This window comes from Nomascus leucogenys, chromosome 12, assembly GCF_006542625.1.
Source record: "Nomascus leucogenys isolate Asia chromosome 12, Asia_NLE_v1, whole genome shotgun sequence".
In the NCBI taxonomy this organism is placed as follows: Eukaryota; Metazoa; Chordata; class Mammalia; order Primates; family Hylobatidae; genus Nomascus; species Nomascus leucogenys.
The window spans coordinates 93022155-93030348 of record NC_044392.1 but is presented as its reverse complement, the minus strand read 5'-3'; the positions used below and the strand labels follow the sequence as shown (position 1 = coordinate 93030348).

Sequence of the window (8194 nt, the reverse complement as noted above, 5' to 3'; positions counted from 1 at the left end):
TATTCCTTTTACAGCTCTACTTGAAAATTAACACTAATTTCTTTTTTTTTTTTTTTTTTTTTTTTTGAGTCGGAGTCTTGCTCTGTCACCCAGCTGGAGTGCAGTGGCGCAACCTCGGCTCACTGCAAGCTCCGCCTCCCGGGTTCACGCCATTCTCCTGCCTCAGCCTCTCCGAGTAGCTGGGACTACAGGCGCCCGCCACCACGCCCTGCTAATTTTTTGTATTTTTAGTAGAGACGGGGTTTCACCGTGGTCTCGATCTCCTGACCTCGTGATCCGCCCGCCTCGGCCTCCCAAAGTGCTGGGATTACAAGCGTGAGCCACCGCACCTGGCAATTAACACTTATTTCTTAAATGGTATCATAAAAAGAGCATATTTTCCCTCTAAAAGAAAAATAAGATATAAAATAATTTTCAGGGAATCTTTCAGAAAAATATTACAAAAGTTTTTTTTTAATTCTCAGTAGTTATAAACTGCCAGTACTGCATTATGGTTTGGTCTGGTCTAAAAGAAAGGCGGGAACAATAGAAATTGTTTATGATTTATGCTTAGGTTAGGAAAGAAACTATATTTTAAAAGTGTGTGCATTCCACAAATTTCACTCTCACTAAACCCCTTTCCTCCCTTTATGAATCAGGATAAATCTCACTTTTACCCTGAAGGGAAGCTTTACATGTCACACACACAAAATAAACTAGCTGAAAACAAGTGTTCTCTATGACAACAAAGTAGTCTATAGGCCTGAGGGCTTTTAGTTTTTTCAACAACTTTTTTAAGATGGGAAAATTTACTGTCTTGGTGGAGGTTTTGTAGTTATTTTTTAGTTCATATTTGTTACACTTTTGTTAGCCTTGAAAATAGTTACCATGGTAATAGTTCCATATATATCTAATCTTGGAGCTGAATTATAGAAAACCTTCCCACAGGGTTGCATACAATGCCGTTGATGGGTTTCATCTAGCCTATTATTTAAAGTAGGAATTATTTTAAATAATATCAAATTGTTACATTCTATTCATGACTTTCTTTTGTAACTCTCAAGTTAGTGAAATCCTTTGGTGTGTAATTTTGGAAGAACTGTGTTTAATTTCAATTTGTATTTTTAATCATTTTTAACTGCTTTTCCTTTTATGAATGCTATATAAGCTTAGATATAGATGATTTATTTTCTTTTATAACTAAATGCTCCTAAGGACTTATCAAAAATAATTATTTTAACATAAAATCTGTAGTAGATCATAATATTGGCAACTTCTAAGAACCCTTAGATATAAGAAACTCATTTTTTTCTAAAAGATACTCATAATATATAAACAAGAATTATAAATAAATGAAACATGACCCTAGATCCACAGGCTTTAAAGGAACTTTGATAAACCATCCAGTTTAGTCTCCCAACTCCAGTCTTAACGAAATTAAATCACCCTGTATAGCAGTTTTCTAGAGAACATTCTGTAAAGATGACTCCTCTGCCCTCCGCAATACTATACTTCAATGTTTCGCGGCTCTTATTTTTCAGAAAGCCTTCCCAGTGTTTAACCACTGTGTATCTGGCTGCATTTTAACTACCCCTCCTCCGGCTCTTTGCCATATTTGCTCACTGACATCTGTAAGATACTCCTTAGTCGTGGAAAGAACTCAGAACTCAGGAAGTCTCTAATATGTCTTAAATTAAAATTTTGTTAACAATAGCAACGCGAATATGAAGAAATGTAAAAATTACATGCATTGACAATTTGAGATTTCTAAGAACACAAGGATAAGTCTACCTATTGAATAGCTATTAAAAATGTTGGTTTAAAAGGCTATTTACAAATGTTGAAAAGCCTTTCTGTACATTGTAAAATAAAAGAGACAATGAAATTGTAATATTGTAACATAGTGTGATTATAACCAGATCTAAAAACATGTGACTATAGAGGCTTAGAATGAAATACACCCATTAATTACTATTTTATTGAAATGTGAGTTTTTTATTCCATTTGCCAATTTTGGGCATTTTATTATTTTATAATTTTTTTAAGGGAAGAAAAATAAAATACATGCGTCAAGTCACACACGAAGCTAAGCCTACACCCATTTTCAACTTTTTCTCTCTTGCTTGCCTTCACCTTGGAGACTGAGGGAGCTCAACACAGTTTAGAGCCTTTCTCTCTCAGTCTCCAAAGCAGGAAGCAATGACCATGCAATAGAGCTCTGGAAAATGAGACATATGCAGACATCTGCTGGGATATGTCTGAGAAAACATGCTTTCCTTCTGAAAAGAAAGACTGATAACTGTTGGTAGTCTTTATCTTCTATTCACCCATCTATTTTTCCAGGCTTGAATGGAAACTTCATTCCTAAACTGAAACTTTTATCTAAGAACCATGAGAGAAAGTCTAATGCTGGCCTTGATATAATTCAGCTACTCAGCCAACACCAGCAATTTTGAGACTTTTGTAATAAAAGTAAAATAAATCTCTATTTGTTTCGACCACTACTGCCCAAGTAATCTGGTTATTATAGCCAGAATATGTTCTTTTTTATCCAGTAAGGACAATATTACTGTGAGTCTGGTATCTTTAAGTCACTATGAGAAACCGTTTCACAAATTTAATCTCATTCCTCAAATTGGTGGATTACCTAGCAACTTGAAATCTTTTGTCTTTCAACATATTATAGATATGTTATTTGCTATATTTACTATAAAAACTTAAAGAAAAGGAAAGTTTTTCAGCTGAAAAGATGTGTTGTAATTAGATATGAATTAACATGAAGATTTTGATGCTGAACAAAAATGAGTCCCGTCAATGATTATGTTTCCCCTACTATACCACCTTGTTTTACATATTCAGAGAAACACTCTTGGCAAAATACAATTGTAATTTACAAAGAAAGTCACCAGCATTTGAGTTTTTCTTGTTTTTGATGAATGTTTAATAAGCTTCCAAGGCTGAAATCATCAGCAAGCCTGCTTTTTAAAAGAAATTTAAGTGACTGCATAGCTACTGTAACTGGCATTTTCATGGAAACTGTTCCTCCTGATTGTGTGTGCGTTTTATGTATTACCGGCCCACATTACCAAGTTAGCTAATGCTAACTTCAAGAATAAAATAATTAAGGTATTTTGTGCATTCATAGATGGATCAAAAGCAGAAAGAACATAAGCCGAGGAAATGTCCTCATCTTTATATAGTCCCTTTGAACTATATTAAAATTTAGGATCACTATTTTTATTTTAACAAGTAAAAGGAGATGCTGTCAGAATGAAGATAAGATTAGGATTCTATACCAAATGAAGTATTTCTGACTCCTAGTTCCTGTTCCATTCTTTATGCCAGAAAAGCAGCAAAGATACCACCCACATTGCTGCTGTTTTTCTGAAGGTCATTCAGGCAAAGGATTTCCAGTGGAATTCTCTCTAACATAAATCTATCTATGATCACATTGTTTTTCTTGGTGAAACCAAGGGTTGCGTTTCTTCATTAGAAAATGGTCGCTTTTCCACTTTTGCACATCACAGAAGCAATATCTTACTCTCCTTTTCATGTGACACCCTTGGGAACACTGAAATCCACAATCTCTGGAAACGTACAGAAGTTAGATCCAAATCCTTCAAAATAAAGAATCTAAGTTAAAAAGTCTATTGGCACAGGATGTATTTCCACTAATAATTTGGAAAACTATATTAATACTCCTCTGATGCTATCTTTTTTCTTCACAAAAGAACCCATTTTTCTTTTCACTTGCCTTTCGGGGGAGAGTTTACCATTGAAAAGTGATTTCTTAGCCAGGGTGTAATAAGCTTAACACAAAGGAGAAGAAAAGGGAACTATTGGATGGGTTTTGAATTTATGCTTGTGGCTAACACTATGCAGTATTTAAAATAGTTTCATTTAAAATATCACCTTTTAAAAATATTACTTTATAATTATATATTTATAATCTTATTTTTATTAAAATAAACAAGTTTAGCAACTAAGGTCCATTAAAATCACCTTGGACTCAACTATAATTCTCAACATTTCTCATATGTTGAGAAAATAAATTAAAATAAAACTAACCAAAAAGTAGCACTGCACAGGCAACAAAAGCAAAAATAAACAAATGGGATTACATCAAACTAAAAAGCTTCTGCACAGCAAAGGAAACAATCAACAGAGTGAAGAGATAAAGGATACGGAAAAACAAATTTGCAAACCACATATTTGGTAAGAAGTTAACATCCAAAATATATAAGGAACTCAAACAACTCAATAGCAAGGAAACAACTGAATTAAACATGGGGAAAGGACCTAAATGGACATTTCTCAAAATAAGGCATGAAAATAGCCAACAGGTATGTGAAAAATGCATAACATCACTAATCAGTAGGGAAGTGCAAATTAAAACCATAATGAGATACCTCCTCACTCCTGTTAGAATGGCAATTGTCTAAAAGACAAAAGATAAAAAGTTTTGGAGAAGAAGTAGAGAAAAGGGAACCCTTTCACACTATTGACAGGAATGTAAATTGGTACAATCATTAAGGAGAACAGTATGGATATTCCTCAGAAAATTAAAAATATAGCTGCCATATGATCCAGTAATTCCATTTCTGAGTATATATTCAAAAGAAATGAAATCAGTATGTTAGAAGGATACCTGCTCCCTTTATTGCAGCATTATATACAATAGCCAAGATATGGAAGATATACAAACAACCTAAGTGTCCATCAACAGATGAATGGATAAAGAAAATGCGGTATACATACACAACAGAATACTATTCAGCATTAAAAAAGAAGGAAATCCTGTAGGTGAGTTAGCCAAGCACAAAAGACAAATACCACATGATCTCTTCATATATGGAATCTAAAAACCTGAATTCATAGAAACAGATACTACAATGGTGTTTACCAAAAGCTGGAAGGTGGGAAACTGGGGAGTTGTTGGTTAAAAGATAAAAAATTTCAATTAGACAGGAGAAATAAGGTCAAGTTATCTATTGGACAATATAGTTACTACAGTAAATAACAATGTATTCTATTTTGAAAATCACAAAGAGAGTAGATTTTAAGTGTTCTCACCACAAAAGATGATAAGTATGTAAGTAATGCATATGTTATTAGCTGGATTGAACCATTCCACAGTGTACACATATTTCAAAGCATCATGTTGTACATGATAAATATATGCAATTTTTTTTGTCAATTTTTTTAAAGCAGCAACATTAAGGAAAGTAAGCAGAAAAGGCCTCATATTTTAATATTACCTATTTAGGAATCAAAATTTTCCTTATAACTGCAACAAATTTCACCAGCAGCATCTTCAAAGATGTTTGTTATGTAGCTCATATATTATTTGAAACTGTCCTTTTCTTCTTAGTCCTTGCTACAGAAAATTTCCCCAATACTATCTAACCTAGTGAAATAATTATGCCTTAGTAGGCATAAATAAGTTCATATATGTATGTCTGTGTTTCAGTAGGGATTAATAAACTAAACTGATTCATTCTCTGTAAGGTAGAAATTCTTTCTTAGAAACAATTGAGTAAGGAAATATTTGATCAATTTGGCACAGGTAATTCCAGACAAATAAGAAAATAAATAATCTTATATGTTCTTGTGAACAGATAGTGAAAGTTCCAAGAAATGAATTAAGTAAATTTTAACAAGCAGTATAATTATTTCTGTTAGATAATCCTTAATCTCATCCATGAAATGGAAAGGAAAGAAATGCCTTCCTATCACAGGAAGAGTGAGAGAGTAAGAGGTATAAAAAATTGAGATGTGTCTCTTTTCCGGTTAGCTCAGTGTGAGAAGCCATGAGCAGCAAAGTCTCTTGCGACACCCTGTAAGAGGCGGTGCAGAAAGTCCTGCAAGGGAACCAGCACAAGGGCCCCAAGTCTGGAGACAGTGGAGTTGCAGATTAGTTTGAGGAACTGTGACTCCCAGAAGGACAAGCGCCTCTCGGGCACCGTCAGGCTTAAGTCCACTCCCCGCCCCAAGTTCTCCGTGTGCGTCCCGGGGTACCAGCAACACTGTGACGAGGCCAAGGCCGTGGATATCCCCCACATGGACATCGAGGTGCTGAAAAAACTCAACAAAAATAAGAAACTGGTCAAGAAGCTAGCCAAGAAGTATGATGCATTTCTGGCCTCAGAGCCTCTGATCAAGTGGATCCCACAAATCCTGGGCCCAGGCCTAAATAAGGCAGGAAAGTTCCCTTCCCTGCTCACACACAACGAAAACATGGCAGCCGAAGCAGATGAGGTGAAGTCCACCTTCAAGTTCCAAATGAAGAAGGTGTGTTATGTCTGGCTGTGGCTGTTGGCCACGTGAAGATGACAGAAGATGAGCTTGTGTAGAACATTCACCTGGCTGTCAACTTCTTGGTGTCATTGCTCAAGAAAAACTGGCAGAATGTCCTGGCCTTATATATCAAGAGCACCATGGGCAAGCCTCAGCACCTATGTTAAGGCACACTTGAATAAATTCTACTGCTACCAAAAAAAAAAAACAACCTGTGATGTCTTTCAGCAGAATAATTTTAGCACCTGTGTCATCTCTGGCATTTTTCTACATACTAGCCACTGAGATAAATTGGAGAGTAGGGTGTGATAGAAGGAAGAACAACTTAAATATTTCTGAATTTTAATTATTCTGATTTAAAAGATTACAAAGTTGAAATAGGTCAAAATTAAAACTGTGGGGAAGAGTTCCCTTTTTTTTTTTTTCATGTATGGGAAATGAAACAGCATCGGGTAAAATGGGGTTTACTATGTTTGCAAACTTTATTAGAAATTAGCTATTTCTAGGGAGCTAAAACATTTCAACCGGTGCCAAGAGAGAAGGGAGGAGCCTTTGTATTTTGAAAGAAGAATGAAACTAAAGAGTTGCAGCCAAATTTTGAAGGGGAATCCAAATGCTGTTTGGGGAAAAGATGACTAAATGAATTACCAGTGGCTGTTTGTCACCTCCCAAAGCTCTGTTGCAGAAAGACATTACTGAATAGCTTTTATAATCTTTTTTTCTTATCCTTTTCTTTCAAATCAAGTCAAGCAGAATATAGTTAAAGGCTTAATTTTCACTGAAATGTTCTGCGTGAAATTAGACCTTCTGAATCCAACTTTTCCCAGCCGCCTTTTTTTTTTTTTAAGCAGTAAGTAATCAGTGTTTAATTACTTGACTTTTACATGGTACAACCTTTGAGACCTTGCTGACTTACTGAGGCTTCAAGGTGTATTGTTCAGAATGTTCAAAGACCCTGTATGTCTTGTTAGCATTAACAATAGTAAGATTAGAAATGGAGAAAGTGGACTGTAACATGCTCTTTGGGTACCATTGCACACATCATAAAAGCCTCAAATTATTTAACTTTTGATGTTACCAGGCACAAGGTAGAAAAGGAAACATAATTCTGTGCTTATTTTTTTACTTATGATTGCAGTTTTGTTACTAACGACTGGAGCTTGAGGCCCCTCAGATGAAAGATACGTCTTTGTGACTATAAAACAGAAAATGAAGGCAAGAGTTGGCAGAAATTTTTATTCTATGAGAACAGACAAACATATAATTCAGAACCATCATATGAGCTTTAGTGATTATTTATAAGCTATATATATGTTAAGTGTATTCCCTCTTTTAAGGTTTTGCGGATAGAGTCTATAAGTGAGAAACTTCACACTAACCCAAATTAAAACTCATACTACTTTAAAATTGTTTTACAGACTCGATCTATGTAAAAATTATCATATTAATAAAGTTTATTTCTTAATTTTTAATCAAATGTCAAGACACCAAATACATTAATATAAGGAAGAGAATTATAGAGTGCTCCACTTATACCAGTAATACATCAAAACGTCAGTGTGATACATGGAAAAAATTAATCCAATGACCTTGTGTCGTTTTAAACATACGTCGTTTCTACCCTGCCTACACCAAAAAAAATTTTAAAGAATTTGAGATTCATTCCTGTTTAGTTTGCTTGCTTGTGCTGCTATGACAAAACACCACAGACTAGGTAATTTATAAATAATAGAAATTTATTTCTCAGTTTTAGAGACTGGGAAGTCCAAGATCAAGGCACCAGCAGGTTTGGTGTCTGGCGAAGACCTGTTCCTCAAAAATGGCACAGTCTAGGTGTCATGACATGGCAGAAGAGCAGAAGAGAACAAACTCACTTCCTTAAGACCTTTTATAAGAGCCCTAATCCCATCCATGAGGG

General features: G+C 34.9%; 1 pseudogene; it reads left to right on the top strand.

Annotated features, from left to right (window-relative positions):
- The first annotated feature begins 5789 nt into the window (after positions 1-5789).
- On the top strand, positions 5790-6332 carry LOC100595699 (annotated as a pseudogene).
- The last annotated feature ends 1862 nt before the right edge of the window (positions 6333-8194 follow it).